Genomic DNA, 16694 nt, shown 5'->3' with positions numbered 1-16694 from the left:
CATCCCTAAGAGCTTAATAACTCAAGTCAAGAAGAACTATGAAGTCAAACTAACCATTTATTATTTACTACTTATATCTTTTGACGCGAACACTCAATGCTTAATGAGGCAAGAGGTCCGGTTACTCAATGAAGTTTTTTTTTTTTTTTTTTTTTTTTTTTTTTTTTTTTTAACCTATGCCCACGTCATCCATCTAACAAGTAATCTCGGTTTTCCGAGACACTAAAAACAAACATGCAAGGTATTAACTCAAGTACATACCCCACAACAATATGCCAATGTATGTCATGATTTTTCAAATTTTTACATGTGAATTTCATAGCCAAAAGTAATTAAGCAGTCTTAGACTCTCTAATTGTGTGATCATGTATTCAAAATTTTAAAATTATCAATGAAAAACAAATCACAATTATAAATCAACTAATTTCTACAAAACAACATAGATATTCACAACGAAATTTGAAAAATTTTGAAAATTTTTTGTACAAAATTTAGACTAAGTGTAATTGTGTACTTCTATACCCCCAAACTTAAAATAACACATTGTCCCCAATGTGTACAAAATGAAAGCATGGTTAAGGGATAAAGAGAACCTGGTTGGGGAGGTATGACTCAAAGCATACCCCCTAACTTAGAGGTAAGAACACTTAACCTGAAAAAGAAAACTAAAAAGAAAGTGAAAGATTAAAAATAACAACAGAATGAAATATAAACAATGGAACAGAGTTACTTGGGGTGCCTCCCAGGAGCGCAAAGTTTAACGTCTTCAGCCAGACCCTTCAAAACTCACTACTAATGAATGGATCTGTGTCTGGCAGTGGTTTGGCAAAATTTATCGTTTCGTGCCCATTCCAATTCGGATCCTTGAGACTTAGGAGATATGACACTTCAGGTTTAAAATGTACCTCAAGGAATTGTGTTGTGGAGTGTGGTACTTCAGTAAACACTCCCTTATCCTTGACAAGTTTTGTCTTTTCTAATTGCCCTATTGGTTCAGTCTTCATCTCTCCCACCTGTGGTTTAATGACTACCCCTCCACTCCTAGGATTAATGATAGGTTGACTAGAACACTTCTCTTGTTCTCTCTCGTTAAATGACTTAGCTAGTTGTCCAAGTTGGACTTCTAGCTTTGCTATGGACTAAGAATGGGAATTCAGAATCTGAGTCTGCGACTCAAATTTACTGAGACTGGTCAACACTTTTTCCTCAAATGTAGAATTACTAGGAGGTGGAAGGTCTAATTGCTATTGTGGGTTGGGAGGACGACTATTAGGTGGCGGCTGGTAAAATTGATTGTTGGACTGTTGATAAGCTTGGTTTTGCAGTCCATTGTATTGTGGAATGTTAGGCCGCCACATATTACTATTGTTTCTCAAACCTGGGTTATAAGAATTATTAAACTGATCACCACCCGGTCTAGAGAAAGTTGCGTTCATCTACTCAATATGAGGCTCAGAAAACTGTCCAACAATAAGACAATTTCTGGCCTGATGTGATGGGTCGGAGCAAAATGAACATGCATCATGTGGTGTATGTATGTGAGATGCAGTCGCAGGAACAAAACCAGATGCAAGTAAATGATCTAACTTTCTAGATAAAGCATCCACTTTGGCATTCAAGTCCAAACGTTGGGATACCTCATAGAGAGTTTGGCTCTTAGCGTTTGTCCTACGACCGGATGATGAATGGTGTAAAGAGTTTTTTGACAAATTTTCAAAAAGTGTCCACGCATCATCCTCACTCTTCAACATAAAAGTACACCCACATGAGGCATCTACCATCTGTCTATGAGGCTCAATCAAGCCATCATAGAAGCTTTGTACTAACTGCCACTTGGAAACAACATGATGTGGAAACTTTCGTAAAAGGTCCTTCATCCTCTCCCAAGTCTCATGAAATGGTTCTCCTTCTATTTGCGAAAAACCAGTTATGGCCTTTCGTATTTGATTGGTTTTCCCGATGGTAAAGTACTTCTTAAGGAACTCATGTTGCATTTGAGCCCAAGAAGTAATGGAGTTCGTCGCTAAGGAATTTAACCAATACTTTGCTTTGTCTTTTAAAGATAACGGAAAGAGGCGCATCCTTAAAGCATCCTTGGAAAGAGGCGCATCCTTAAAGCATCTTCTGAAAAATTATGCAACCTTATGGTGGAGCAGATTTCAATGAATTCGTCTAAATACTTATAAGGGTCTTCGGTACTAAGTCCGTAAAATAATGGAAGCATTTGAATGAATCCAGACTTAATTTCAAAATGAGCTACCGTAATGTCTGGTAACTGAAGGCTTGAAGTAGGTGTGTATGTCGAGGGAACATAGTGGTCCCTCAACAACACATGCTTTGGTTCTTCAGCCATAGGTGATTTAGAATGGGCTCTTAGCCGTAAGTTCCGTTTGGATCTACTTTGTCTAGAAATCCGCTCTAAGTTTGGGTCGTATGGAAAAATAGGCAATGATAATGAACGACGGCCAAACATGCACAAACAAAATTTAATCTATATATACAAGGTACAGAAAAGAAATAAAATGAAAAAGAAAGAAAAACTAATCGGTTTTGTAGTGAGGCAGTGCAGCAGCTGGAGTGCTACTGCAGGAAAAGTCCCTCGATCTACTTTTAGGTCGATCGATCGAAACTTCAATCGATCTATTATATAATTGCTCGATCGATTCTTTGCAGAAAAGAAAAATGCAACAGAAATGCAGAAAAATAAATCTAAAACAGAATTAAAGTCTAAATATGCATAGAATAGTGAGAAATTAAAGGTAGATTCGGTTCAGAGACAGTAGAAAAGCAGTGCTGCTCAAAAATAGAAGTCGATCGATCGGATTTTATGTCGATCGATCGAAAATTTTTAGTTCATGGAAATCGATCGATCTATCTTTTCTGCAGAAACAGGATTCTGCAGAAAACAGACAGAGCCGAATTCAAACACTAAAAATAATAAAAACAGTTTACAAACAGAAATAAAACCGCTTATAAACAGAATATACAATATGTACTAAATCAAACTAAATACAATCCTAAATATCCCATAAACAACCGTTACAATCTGATGTGAATTTTAAATGTACACGCAAGTGCACGAATTGTTTGCAATAAATGGTTTTGCAAGTGCGAGGTCGATCCCACAGGGAATTGTGTTCTTGAAAACAAATTTATGACTAAATTAATCAAATCCTAACCTAGTTCCAAAAATTAAGAGATTTTAATTTTTGATAAATAATAATAAAAAAACATAAACTAAATAAAGTAAAATAAAAGAAAAGAAAATGTACTAAGGTTTTGGAATCCACACCCACCAAATCATAGCAACATATTCTCATGTTCATCAATACACATCTGAAGTTCTCACCATACAACTCTTATGTATGTTCTACTATACTTAAAAAAATCATTAAATCATTCAATGAATATGTTCTTTGCACAAATCACAAAAGATATCCGGTTTAAACAAAATCATCAAATGTATCCGTAGAACGAAACACAATGAATATCCAGCGTTTTGATAAATAAAAACCGAAGCAATCAATTATGTGAAATATCTCAAATCATCAAATGTATCCTTAAATCACAAAAGATATCCAAGAATCATCCCACAAATTGAAAAGAAGTAAAACATAAGAAAGATTAAACCAAATAAAATCGGATAGTATAAACTTACATGAAAATATTGTTGCTCTTCAATGGTGAGGCTTCATCCTCAACCTTAGTTGAAAAATTAGCTATACATGGCTATGAAAAATAAATCTTAAACTAAAGAAAAAACTAAACTAAAAAGAAAAGAATATATTTGGTCTCTAGCTTCTTCCATTTTTCTTGAGGCTTAGAGGTCTATTTATAAGGAAAAAACAAATCCTAGAAGCACTAAAATTTCTATTAAAATCGGAGGTTAGTCTCCTAGTTTGAGTAGGAAACTCAAAACACAATCCAATAAGGAAAAGGACTCCAAATCCGTCCAGATTTGCGGTCTTTTATTACGGGATACTTTTGGCATAGCATACTTCCGAATTAGGAAAATCCTATTTCACAATGATTTGTAGAAAATTGAGTTAGCTTTCCAACGTATCTTGATTCACCTTAATCGGATACTTGAAATGAAAGTTATGGCCAAAAGACTGTGACATATGCTGAATTTAAAATTTAGTCCAATCCGATTTTGACTCCAATTAGAGAAATTTCGATTTAGTCCTCTTCTTGATTTGGTTGAACATAACCACATTATCTAGGTCTTCTCAAAGTGTGCTTTCTTTCACCATAATGCTATTGTTTTCTCTCAATGACCTGCAAAATACTAACTAACCAACAACATTAGAAAATAATAAAACTAAAGGTTTAGTAAATGCAAATTAAGGGGTCCACATATGCAATATTTGGCACTCATCAAATACCCCCAAACTTACACTTTGCTAGTCCCTTAGCAAAACAAAACACAACATAAAATGAAAGTTTGAAACATAAATCCTCTTTCGTGGGAGAGACGATTGCATTTAGCATATGCAATAAGCCTTTTAAACCCCTAAGACTCCCTAGTGGACGAGTGAAGTCTCGTGAGGGTTTGCCAGGAATGATACCCACAAACATTTTAAAGCACTATGTTGTTGAAAAACAAGAATTCCACACAAACACATGGTTTAGACATCATGAGTAAGTTTAACAAACTGAACATCACACTCATATCATTATGACATAAAAAATCATTCAACTCATAGTTGGAAAATTGAGACAACTCAGATTCAAATGTGTGCAAAGTGAGATTAACATAGATTCATGAGGTTTCAATTTTTCTCAAAGTTTGTGTACCCCAAAATTCATAGGAATCTTATCAGATGAAACAACCAAGGCTTAAATCAAATGTGCATTTTTTCCCTTTTTTTTTTTTTTTTTTTTTTTTTTTTTTTTTTTTTTTTTTTTAACCTGTGCAATGTTTGACTCCCTTAAGCTTTCTAATTAACCTATGTAACGAGTGTTGGGCCAGTGACTCCTAAACCAGATGGTTTTAGGGTACTAGATATAGAAATATCCCTAAGAGCTTAATTACTCTAAGTCAAAAAGGCTACGAAGTCAAACTAACCATACAATCAACCAAATTGAATTTTCTCATCTTTTTACACGAACACTCAATGCTTAGTGATACAAGAGGCCCGGTTACTCAATGAGAACTCAAATTGATGATATTATTTATTTATTTATTTATTTTTTCTTTTTTAACTTAAGCCAATGTTTCATCAACAAATCATCCTACAAATCTCAAGACATACATTCCTCAATTCAAATCTCATACCTCATAGAACCAATGCTAATGTGCTTGTGATAATCAATTCAAACAAGTGATGTCTCTCAAATCCAACAGATGATTCCAAAGATTCAGATTTCTAAAGATATGCAGTGTTCAACATGTTAAACAAACTAATGACATACAAACCACAGTTGCAATGTAATCATACTTAAACAACAACATAACCCAATTTTTTTTTAGAACAAAAAGACAACTAAAAAAAAATTAGATCAAAAAGACAAATAAACAAACAAACAAATAGACAGAATGTTTTTCCATACCCCCAAACTTGAATTACACATTGCCCTCAATGTGTAGTATAGAAATACATTACCAGAAATAAGGAAAGATCAAGGTGTGAAAAAGGTCAAGGCGTCCCCCAAACTTAAACACCAAAACACCTGTCAACAAAACTAACATCAATATTTTCTCATAAAAACAAACATCAAAAGGTTAATTGCTGTCAGAAAAATAACATAACAAGAAATTAAATGAAAAAGTAAAAAGAACTCAGAAAGTAAATGCAAAAAAATAAAATAACAAAACGAATTACCATACCTACCCCGATCATATGGATGTCCAACTAATCCCTTCCACCCTTTCTTCTTTAAAATTTGATAGCACTCTGGGAGGATATTTCCCCATCGTAAGTAGCCAACTTGCTTGCTTAGAAATATTTTCTTGGGATGATGATTCCTAGATTTATGCGCTTGTCTGCATAAATCCTTGAGAATCTTGGCATACGAGGGTTCTTTGAGATATTGAAGAATTGAAGCTTTGGATTCATGATGTGTCTCAAGAGAGATAATGATGAAGGAATAAGCTTTAGTACACACTTCTGATAAGTCTTGAATTATTCGATTCAAGACCCCTTAATTTGCATTTGTTAGACCTAGTTCGTATTGTATATATAACGTTTTGTTGTAGTTTTTGTGTTTTATCTTATTTTCAGGTCTTAGTTGAAATCTAATTCAAAACTCTTGAATTAGACCTGGAAATACATCAAGGGCATTTTGGTCACTTCCAGAGCTCGAGGCAGATCCTGAGAAGATGAAGAATCGTCCAAGGAATTTCGATCGATCGATTATTTGTACAGCAATAATTCGATCGATCGACTCTTCGATCGATCGACATATTTTAGATCGATCGAATTCGCCGACTTCCAGAAAATCAGATATTTTCAGATCTTTGCATTCTTTATGCAATTCAAATCATAAGTTGGATTTTGTGGACAGAAATGGACGCCGACCAGCTCTGTTTGTGTGGCTAGGATTAGCTCTTGATGTTCTTTTGTAAATCCAATTCTCTATATATATGAGATTAGGGTTTTAGGTTAGAGGATGCATCTTTTAGGGTTTGTTCGGATTTTCTCAGGTGTATCACTTTAATTCTTCATGTTTTAGTTTACTTTGATGCACGTTTTCTAGGCTTAATTCCATAGAACAATTTCCTTTCCTTAATTTCAAGTTCTAGCTTAGCTTGTTCTTCATTTTCTTCCTCTTTTGTAATCCGAATTTCTTTAAGTTTAATATAGTTGATTTCAATTCATTTCTCCTTTGTTCCTTTACTGTTTTCATTCATTTCCATGCTTAGATTAGTTTAAATTCATGTCTAGCTAATTTAGTCTTAGGGTTTGATCCAAATCCAATCCAAAAACTATGAAGTGTTCTTGAGGTTTTTAGGGTTCTCTTTAGATGTTTGATGATTGCTAAGGGCTAGAGGATATCAAAACCCATGCTAAAAGGTTTTGGTATCAAGATTCTAATCAAATTTATTCATGAAAAAGAGTTTAACTTGTCTATGAGTTTTTTCTTGAAGTCTTGAGTAAAACCAACATTCTTGGAAACAAGAATGATGTCTTTTTCAATGGTGCTATTTGACATGATGTATGATTTCTCATTAGAGTCACCTTATAGGGTATGCTAGGGAACACCAATCATTTCACCCCTTTGGTAGTCTAATTGTCTTTCAATTGTAGTTTAACTTTATGTGGAATGATTTGGTGTGAAACTAGATATTTTGTCATTGTGGCCTAGTTAGGGTTTTCATGTATTGTGTATACTCATTAGGATGTGTTATAGAGTAGTAAGCTAGGGAACATTAGTCACTCCACACCTTAGGTAGAGTAAATGTCTTTTCAATTATAGTTTAGTCTTTACGTGGAGTTGATTAATGTAAACCTAGGTGCTTTATGATTCCATCTTAACTAGAGTGTTTTCACGTCGAGGTCGTCGTAATGGTTGACGCCCATTACGCGCTCATATCAAGCATGTTAAGAAGATCCATATAGACTTTAAGCATTGCATAGGTTGAGGATTGGATAGGATCAACACCCTAAGTTTTCTTTTAAGTTAATTTCATTTCCGTTTTCATTTCCTTCACTTTATCGTTGTAGCTTCAATTCTACAACTTTTGTTTTTATTTTTATTGATAAATTAAGTTAGATACGCTCTTTAGATATTCCATTACGCAAAACATCCAATAATCTCTGTGGTTCGATCACCCTTACTATAGTACAATCGATACGTACTATTGCGAGTGGTAAACTTATAAATTTAAAATCCACGTGTAGCCGGTTGATCCTGAGCTATCACCAATTTTTGGCGCCGTTGCCGGGGAGATTAACGGTTGTTTATGGGATATTTAGGATTGTATTTAGTTTGATTTAGTACATAGTGTTAATTCTGTCCATAAGCTGTTTTTGGTTCTGTATAAAACTGTTTTTAGTGTTTTTTGTGTTTTACTTAGGTTCTGTCTGTTTTCTGCAGAATTCTGTTTCTGCAGAAAAATAGATCGATCGACTTTTTGGACCTGTAATTTCGATCGATCGACCTTTCGATCGATCGACATAACATTAGATCGATCGAATTTTGTTTTGAGCAGCACTGTTTTTCTACTGACTCTAGACCGAACCTCCACTTAATTTATTACTGTTCTGTGCATATTTAGACTTCAATTTTGTTTTAGATTTTATTTTCTGTATTTTCCTGCATTTTTCTCTTCTGCAGAGAATCGATCGATCACTTTTGAATCGATCGATCGAAATTTAGATCGATCGACCAAATATTCGATCGAGCGACATTTTCTTGCAGTAGCACTTCAGCTGCCACTGCACTGCCTCACTGCAGAATCGGTTAGTTTTTCTTCCTTTTTCTTTTTATTTCTTTTCTGTACCTTGTATATATAGATTACATTTTGTTGGTGCATGTTTGGTCGTCGTTCATTGTCATTGCCTATTTTTCCATACGACCCAAACTTAGAGCGGATTTCTAGACGAAGTAGATCCAAACGGAACTCACGTCTAAAAGCCCATTCTAACTCACCAATGGCTGAAGAACCAAAGTCTGTGTTGTTAAGGGACCACTATGTTCCCTCAACATACACACCTACTTCAAGCCTTCAGTTGCCGGACATTACGGCAGCTCATTTTGAAATTAAGTCCGGATTCATTCAAATGCTTCCTTTATTTTACGGACTTAGTACTGAGGATCCTTATAAGCATTTAGATGACTTCATTGAAATCTGTTCCACCATTAGGTTGCAGAATTTTACCGAGGATGCTTTAAGGATGCGTTTATTTCTGTTCTCCCTTAAGGATAAAGCTAAGTATTGGTTAAATTCCCTAGAGACTAATTCCATTACTTCTTGGGCTCAGATGCAACACGAGTTCCTTAAGAAGTACTTTACCATAGGGAAGACCAACCAAATACGAAAAGCCATAACTGGTTTTTCGCAAGTAGAGGGAGAACCTTTTCATGAAACTTGGGAGAGGATGAAGGACCTTTTACGAAAGTGTCCACATCATGCTGTTCCCAAGTGGCAGCTTGTACAGTGCTTCTATGATGGCTTGACTGAGCCACATAGACAGATGGTAGATGCCTCATGTGGGGGTACTTTTATGTTGAAGAGTGAGGATGATGCATGGACACTTTTTGAAAACTTGTCTGAAAATTCTTTACACCATTCATCATCTGGTCGTAGGACGAACACTAAGAGCCAAACTCTTTATGAGGTGTCCCAACCTTTGGACTTGAGTGCCAAAGTGGATGCCTTATCTAGAAAGTTAGATCAATTGTTAGCATCTGGTTTTGTTCCTGCAACTGTATCTCATATACACACACCACATGATGCATGTTCATTTTGTTCTGATCCATCACATCAGGCCGGGAATTGTCCTATTATTGGACAGTCTTCTGAGCCTCCTATTGAGCAGATGAACGTAGTTTACTCTAGACCGGTTAATGATCATTTTAATAATTCTTATAACCCGGCCTTGAGAAACAATAGTAGTATGTGGCGGCCTAACGTTCCACAATATAATGGACTGCAAAACCAAGCATATCAGCAGTCCAACAATCAATTCTACCAGCCGCCACCTAATAGTCGTCCTCCCAACCCACAATAGCAATCAACCCTTCCACCTCCTAGAAATTCTACATTTGAGGAAAAGGTGTTGACTAGTCTTAGTAAATTTGAGTCTCAGACTCAGATTCTAAATTCCCATTCTCAGTCTATAGCAAAGCTAGAAGTCCAACTTGGACAACTAGCTAAGTCCTTTAGTGAGAGAGAGATAGGGAAGTGTTCTAGTCCATCTAGTATACAGCCTAGGAGTGGAGGGGTAGTCATTGATCCAAAGGTGGGAGAGACAAAGACTGAACAAATAGGGCAATTAGAAAAGACCAAACTTGCCAAGGGTAAATGAGTGTTTACCGAAACACCACACTCCAACACAAAATTCCTTGAGGCACATTTTAAACCTGAAGTGCCTTACCCTCTAAGTCTCAAGGATCCGAATGGGCACGAAACGATAAATTTTGCCCAACCACTGCCAGACACAAATCCATTCATTAGCAGTGAGTTTTGAAGGGTCTGGCTGAAGACGTTAAACTTAGCGCTCCTGGGAGGCACCCCATTCATTTTGTTGATTATGTATTTTATGTGATTTGTGTGCTTTTTCTTGATTTTTGATTATTTTTGTTTAAGGCTTTTAGATCGATCCATTTTTTTTCCGATCGATCGACTTTTCGATCGATCTAATTTGTTTCGATCGATCGACTATTCGATCGATCGAATTTTGGTTTCGATCGATCAACATCGCCCAGTAGTCACGTGACAGGGTTTTAAAACACCCGTGTCCCTCCCCATTCCCTCATTTTTTCTTTCTTTTCTCAGACCCACCGAGAGCTTTCTTTTCTTCCTCTCGGTTTCTTCTTCCCAACTCCCCCATTTTCTTCACTTTTGATTATTTGTTTGCATTTCTTTTTCTTCCAATCTCTTCCCCTTCTCTTTTCTTCCATTTCCCACCAATTAAAAAGTAGAAAATTTGCCTTCCTTGGCAAATTCATTTTGGCCCACCAAGTGTTCGACAAAAGTCCTCAAAGAACTTTTTCATGGAACCTGCCTCTCCTCTCTCTCCCGACAGTCCCGGGCATCTCGGTGAAACCATACGACGGGAATGGCAGAGACGCACGTTCAATGTCGAAACACGTTTCGACATTGTTGGTGCATTTCGAGAAAAGGAAGAAGTAAAATGGGCGTATCGTCAAATCCGGAAGCGAAACTTGTCGCCACTTTTGAAGCCCGCCGGTGATTTCTTTTATCCACCATTTGTCCGTGTGTTCTACCAAAATCTCACATATGACACGGACAACCCGGCCTACTTGTCTTCCGTTGTCTTAGGGCAACAAGTGTACGTGAGCGTGGATGACATTGCCAATGCACTTGGCTGCCCAACTGATGACCCGAGAGGCCGCTTTGGTGAGTACCCTCCACACTGTGACTTGCATTTCATTATTCGTGATATGTTTGGAGGGGCTTATGGGGATATTAGACGCACTTGTGCGAAGAGAGCACAATTGCCACCTCACCTATTACTCGTAAATTCGATCTTAAAGAAGAATGTGTGTCCATTGGGACACAAGACACAGAGGATAGGTGACGTTTTAGCCTCTCTCTATGCTTTTGAAAAGCGGTATTGGATTAGCATCCCTGAGTTGATATGGAGGCAATTGCACAAGTGCTGGGAAGATATGATCGAGAAGAGGCTAGCCAGTGCTGCACAAAGACCACTTCCATTTCCGTGCCTCATTACCAAGCTGATCATTTCTAGTGGAATTCCTATTCCGGAGCGGGCCAACTTAGATAGAAGTATTCCAGTGTTCGGCCTAGCTCAGTGGACTCAGAGCATTTCTCACATGCCACAGTTGGGCGAGCCACAGGTCGACATGGAGATAGATGATGGTGCTCCTGTAGACGAAGCACCCGAGACTGAGCCCTTCGATCCGCGACAGACTTCAGTTCCGTCCACTCCCACAGATTTTTCTTTGCTTCAGAGTCAGTTGGACGTTTTAGCTGGAGAGGTGCGCGACACGCGTACTGAGGTGCGAGAGATCCTTGCTCGGCAGAGTGCCATGGAGGACATGATGAGAGAGATATTAGGACGCCTTCCACCACCTCCGGATGCAGCTCCATGATTGCCATTAGGGCACATATCTTTCTTTATGCTGATTTTGATTATGGGCATATATTTTTGATAGACATTGTGTTTTCTTTTGGATATTTTATGTTTTACACAATGTACTTTGATATGCCTTTGGGATGTACCGAACATGTTGGTATTTTTGTATTGCCGATGGGAATGTGAAATTTTCTTTTGTTATTTTTTTCTTCTATCTTGTATATTACTTTGGTGTTTAGTTTTGTTTTTCAGGTTAAGTGTTCCTACCTCTAAGTTTGGGGGCATGCTTTGAGCCATACTCCCCACTCAGGTTTTCCTTATCCTTAAACCATGCTTTCATTTTATACACATTGGGGACAATGTGTTATTTTAAGTTTGGGGGTATAGAAGTACACTTAGTCTAAATTTTGTACAAATTTTTCAAAATTCTTTGTGAATATCTATGTTGTGATGTAGAAATTAGTTGATTTATAATTGTGATTTGCTTTTCATTGACAATTTTAAAATTTTGAACACATGATCACACAATTAGAGATTCTAAGTCTGCTTAATTACTTTTGGCTATGAGATTCATATGTAGAAATTTGAAAATCATGACATACATTGGCATATTGTTTGTGGGGTATGTACTTAAGTTAATACCTTGCATACGGTCTTTAGTGTCTCGGAAAACCAAGATTACTTGTTAGATGGATGACGTGGGCATAATTCATTGTTAAAAAAAAAAAAAAAAAAAAACTTCATTGAGTAACCGGACCTCTTGCCTCATTAAGCATTGAGTGTTCGCGTCAAAAGATGTAAGTAAATAAAAAATGGTTAGTTTGACTTCGTAGTTCTTCTTGACTTGAGTTATTAAGCCCTTAGGGATGTTTTACATCTAGTGCCCTAAAGCCATCTGGTTTGGGAGTCACTGGCCTAACACTTGGTACATAGGTCATTTAGAAGCTTAAAGGAGTTGAGCATTGCACAACCAAAATAAATAATGTAAATAATATTAAAGTATGCCTATGCCTTAGTTATTCCATTTAGCGAGAGATATATAGAATTTTGAGACACTGGAGCATGTATGTAGGTTATATTCTTTGAAAGCCTCATAACTATATGTTAATATCAAACTGTATCATTTTGAACATGTAAAATCTTAGCCGGCCATCAGTAAATGAGTAGACTCTGATTATTTAAACTGTGTGAAGATGGAGTTTATTAGTTTAAAGTTGTTCATGAATTATGAACCATTGTTGTGATGATACTTCTTTTTATCAGGTAACATGTATATTTTGTAAAGATAATGTTTGTAGGTAGCATCTTCTGCTAAACCTTCACGAGACTTCACTCGTCCACTAGGGTAGCCTAGGGGTTTAAAAGGCTTGTTGCATGTGCTAAATGCAATCGCGTTTCCCACGAAAGAGGATATAGATTAGTTGTTTTTATTTCTAGTTGTAATGCTAGGGACTAGCATTATGTAAGTTTGGGGGTGTGATAAGTCTTGAATTATTCGATTCAAGACCCCTTAATTTGCATTTGTTAGACCTAGTTCGTATTGTATATATAACGTTTTGTTGTAGTTTTTGTGTTTTATCTTATTTTCAGGTCTTAGTTGAAATCTAATTCAAAACTCTTGAATTAGACCTGGAAATACATCAAGGGCATTTTGGTCACTTCCAGTGCTCGAGGCAGATCCTGAGAAGATGAAGAATCGTCCAAGGCATTTCGATCGATCGATTATTTGTACAGCAATAATTCGATCGATCGACTCTTCGATCGATCGACTCTTCGATCGATCGACATATTTTAGATCGATCGAATTCGCCGACTTCCAGAAAATCAGATATTTTCAGATCTTTGCATTCTTTATGCAATTCAAATCATAAGTTGGATTTTGTGGACAGAAATGGACGCCGACCAGCTCTGTTTGTGTGGCTAGGATTAGCTCTTGATGTTCTTTTGTAAATCCAATTCTCTATATATATGAGATTAGGGTTTTAGGTTAGAGGATGCATCTTTTGGGGTTTGTTCGGATTTTCTCAGGTGTATCACTTTAATTCTTCATGTTTTAGTTTACTTTGATGCACGTTTTCTAGGCTTAATTCCATAGAACAATTTCCTTTCCTTAATTTCAAGTTCTAGCTTAGCTTGTTCTTCATTTTCTTCCTCTTTTGTAATCCGAATTTCTTTAAGTTTAATATAGTTGATTTCAATTCATTTCTCCTTTGTTCCTTTACTGTTTTCATTCATTTCCATGCTTAGATTAGTTTAAATTCATGTCTAGCTAATTTAGTCTTAGGGTTTGATCCAAATCCAATCCAAAAACCATGAAGTGTTCTTGAGGTTTTTAGGGTTCTCTTTAGATGTTTGATGATTGCTAAGGGCTAGAGGATATCAAAACCCATGCTAAAAGGTTTTGGTATCAAGATTCCAATCAAATTTATTCATGAAAAAGAGTTTAACTTGTCTATGAGTTTTTTCTTGAAGTCTTGAGTAAAACCAACATTCTTGGAAACAAGAATGATGTCTTTTTCAATGGTGCTATTTGACATGATGTATGATTTCTCATTAGAGTCACCTTATAGGGTATGCTAGGGAACACCAATCATTTCACCCCTTTGGTAGTCTAATTGTCTTTCAATTGTAGTTTAACTTTATGTGGAATGATTTGGTGTGAAACTAGATATTTTGTCATTGTGGCCTAGTTAGGGTTTTCATGTATTGTGTATACTCATTAGGATGTGTTATAGAGTAGTAAGCTAGGGAACATTAGTCACTCCACACCTTAGGTAGAGTAAATGTCTTTTCAATTATAGTTTAGTCTTTACGTGGAGTTGATTAATGTAAACCTAGGTGCTTTATGATTCCGTCTTAACTAGAGTGTTTTCACGTCGAGGTCGTCGTAATGGTTGACGCCCATTACGCGCTCATATCAAGCATGTTAAGAAGATCCATATAGACTTTAAGCATTGCATAGGTTGAGGATTGGATAGGATATTTGCAGAGAGGTTTTTGGCAGACTTTTTCTCTTCTACTGTTACTTTCTGCCTTGATTTGAGGAGTTCTTCCTTCGATTTATGTCCTCCTGGCACCGCTTGCTGCTTGTTATATCCCTGTGTTCTTCTTGATTGCCCTAAGAGTTGTTTTTTGGAAGAAGAATTAATCGCAGTGGACCGAGAAAGTGCCGAAGAAGGGTGTTATGAACCTAGATAATTGATAATAATAATATAGCACTTCGAGGGGCTTTTCCTCCACACACACACACAAGCACACGGCTCTATGTTTAACACTTCAAAATATAATTTCATTCATTCACTGGTGTGTTTAAATACATGAAAGACTAACATATATAACTGACTTGGGTAACTGCCAATAGTGGCTGTACCCACTAACTCATTAACTAACCCACTATATTGCTAATTAACTGGCCACTACACGACTGGACACGCAACTCACTACCATGTTTATTGACCCACTAAGCTGCTGGCCATAACCCGCGTACTATCACGTTCCATAACAGTTTGGAATCATTTTTAGGGAAATACAATTAAGAGCGGATGTCTTATAAGTGGTTTTTTTTTTTTTTTTTCTTTTTTCTAAAATAGAAAAAATTTAATAAAAAACACAAAAAAAACTTCCTATAGTAGATGCCTAGCTATATTTAGATAACTTGGTTGGGAATGTAAGTAACTCCCTAAAAATACATGGTTATTGTGCATTTCCTACCTATTATTTTAATATAAAAAAAGTTACTCCTCTCTCCTCTCTTCTTTCTGCGGCCTCTTCCTTGTCACCCACACAGCTTCGTTCATCTTCTTCCTACAATCCCCTGAAATTCTTGCAACCACCATACACGATCAATGTTCAGCAACAACAACCTATCAATCTTGGTCTCTGACGACGACTCCTACGAGCTCGGTCGGATGAGAGTCTGAGTCTTACGGAAGCGCAAGAAACTTGGTCACCGGGTCAAAAGCGAGTTGGTTCGGCGAGTGATTTGGGCGCTCTTGAGGTACTGGAAATAAACAGGGCATTTATTTTTGCGGAGGTTAAATAAATCCTAAAGAGGAAACCGTGGAATTTGTAGACCAGTGGAAACTGGATCCACCACAACTCTGTGAATTTCCCACTTGGGTTTCTTCGTCTTGACCGGAATTATCGACATTAGGCTTCGGCGACAACGACTGGACTGTGATTTTAACGATCGGTGCACGACACATGGGGCAGTTGGTATGTGGCTCTCTGGTGCAGTTGGGTGATGGGTTTTGAAAGAGAGAGGACAGAGAAGACAAGAGAGGAGAGAAGAAAAAATTGAATAAAAAAAAAAGTAGGAAAGAGAAAAAAAAAGAATAAAATAAGAGTAAAAAAATATTTAATTTATATAGGAAAAACTAAGAGAATCTATTGTGGGGGTATTTTGAGTATTTTTTTAATAAAGAAGAAAAAAATTTTTTTGTTATCTAATACAAATAAACCACAACTTGCAATAATATTACTAATAGCCCTTCAAATCTGGTGCACACTTCCTTAATGATTGAACTTTTCTGGAAAATTGAATGGAAGCCACGTAGTTTCCATTGCATGAGTCTCCTTGAGCCCCGGTATCAAGGAGTAATTTTATTAGTACATTAAGTGTTCATAATGTGTCCATAAAAAAATGAAATGATTTTTAAAATAACCATTAGACGTGTGATTAATCGAATGATGATTTTGATCGAATGGTGATTTTAAAAGCCACCTTAATTTTTAATGGACACTTAATATATAGACATTTAATGTACTAATAGAATTACTAGGTATCAAGGTCTCTTGTCTTGTTAGACTCACGGCTTCACTTCCAACTCTCTGATTCGTCTTCTTCATCTTAGGAATCTAGGCGCACATAACAAAAGGGAAGAGATCACCGGCGATGCCACACTTGGAGACCCAGAGGCAAATGCTAGATCAGAAGAAACCGGCCCTGAGAGATTTGCATGTCCC

At 36.6% G+C, this 16694-nt stretch overlaps 1 non-coding gene across 1 annotated transcript; it reads right to left on the bottom strand.

The window, feature by feature from the left end:
* Positions 1-8976: 8976 nt before the first annotated feature.
* On the bottom strand, positions 8977-9082 carry LOC133876587 (small nucleolar RNA R71). The gene has a single exon (XR_009901580.1). It is a non-coding gene; the product is annotated as a small nucleolar RNA R71 (small nucleolar RNA).
* Between the last annotated feature and the right edge of the window lie 7612 nt (positions 9083-16694).

Source organism: Alnus glutinosa, chromosome 8 (assembly GCF_958979055.1).
Source record: "Alnus glutinosa chromosome 8, dhAlnGlut1.1, whole genome shotgun sequence".
NCBI classification, from domain to species: Eukaryota; Viridiplantae; Streptophyta; class Magnoliopsida; order Fagales; family Betulaceae; genus Alnus; species Alnus glutinosa.
This window is presented reverse-complemented; position numbering and strand designations above follow the sequence as displayed.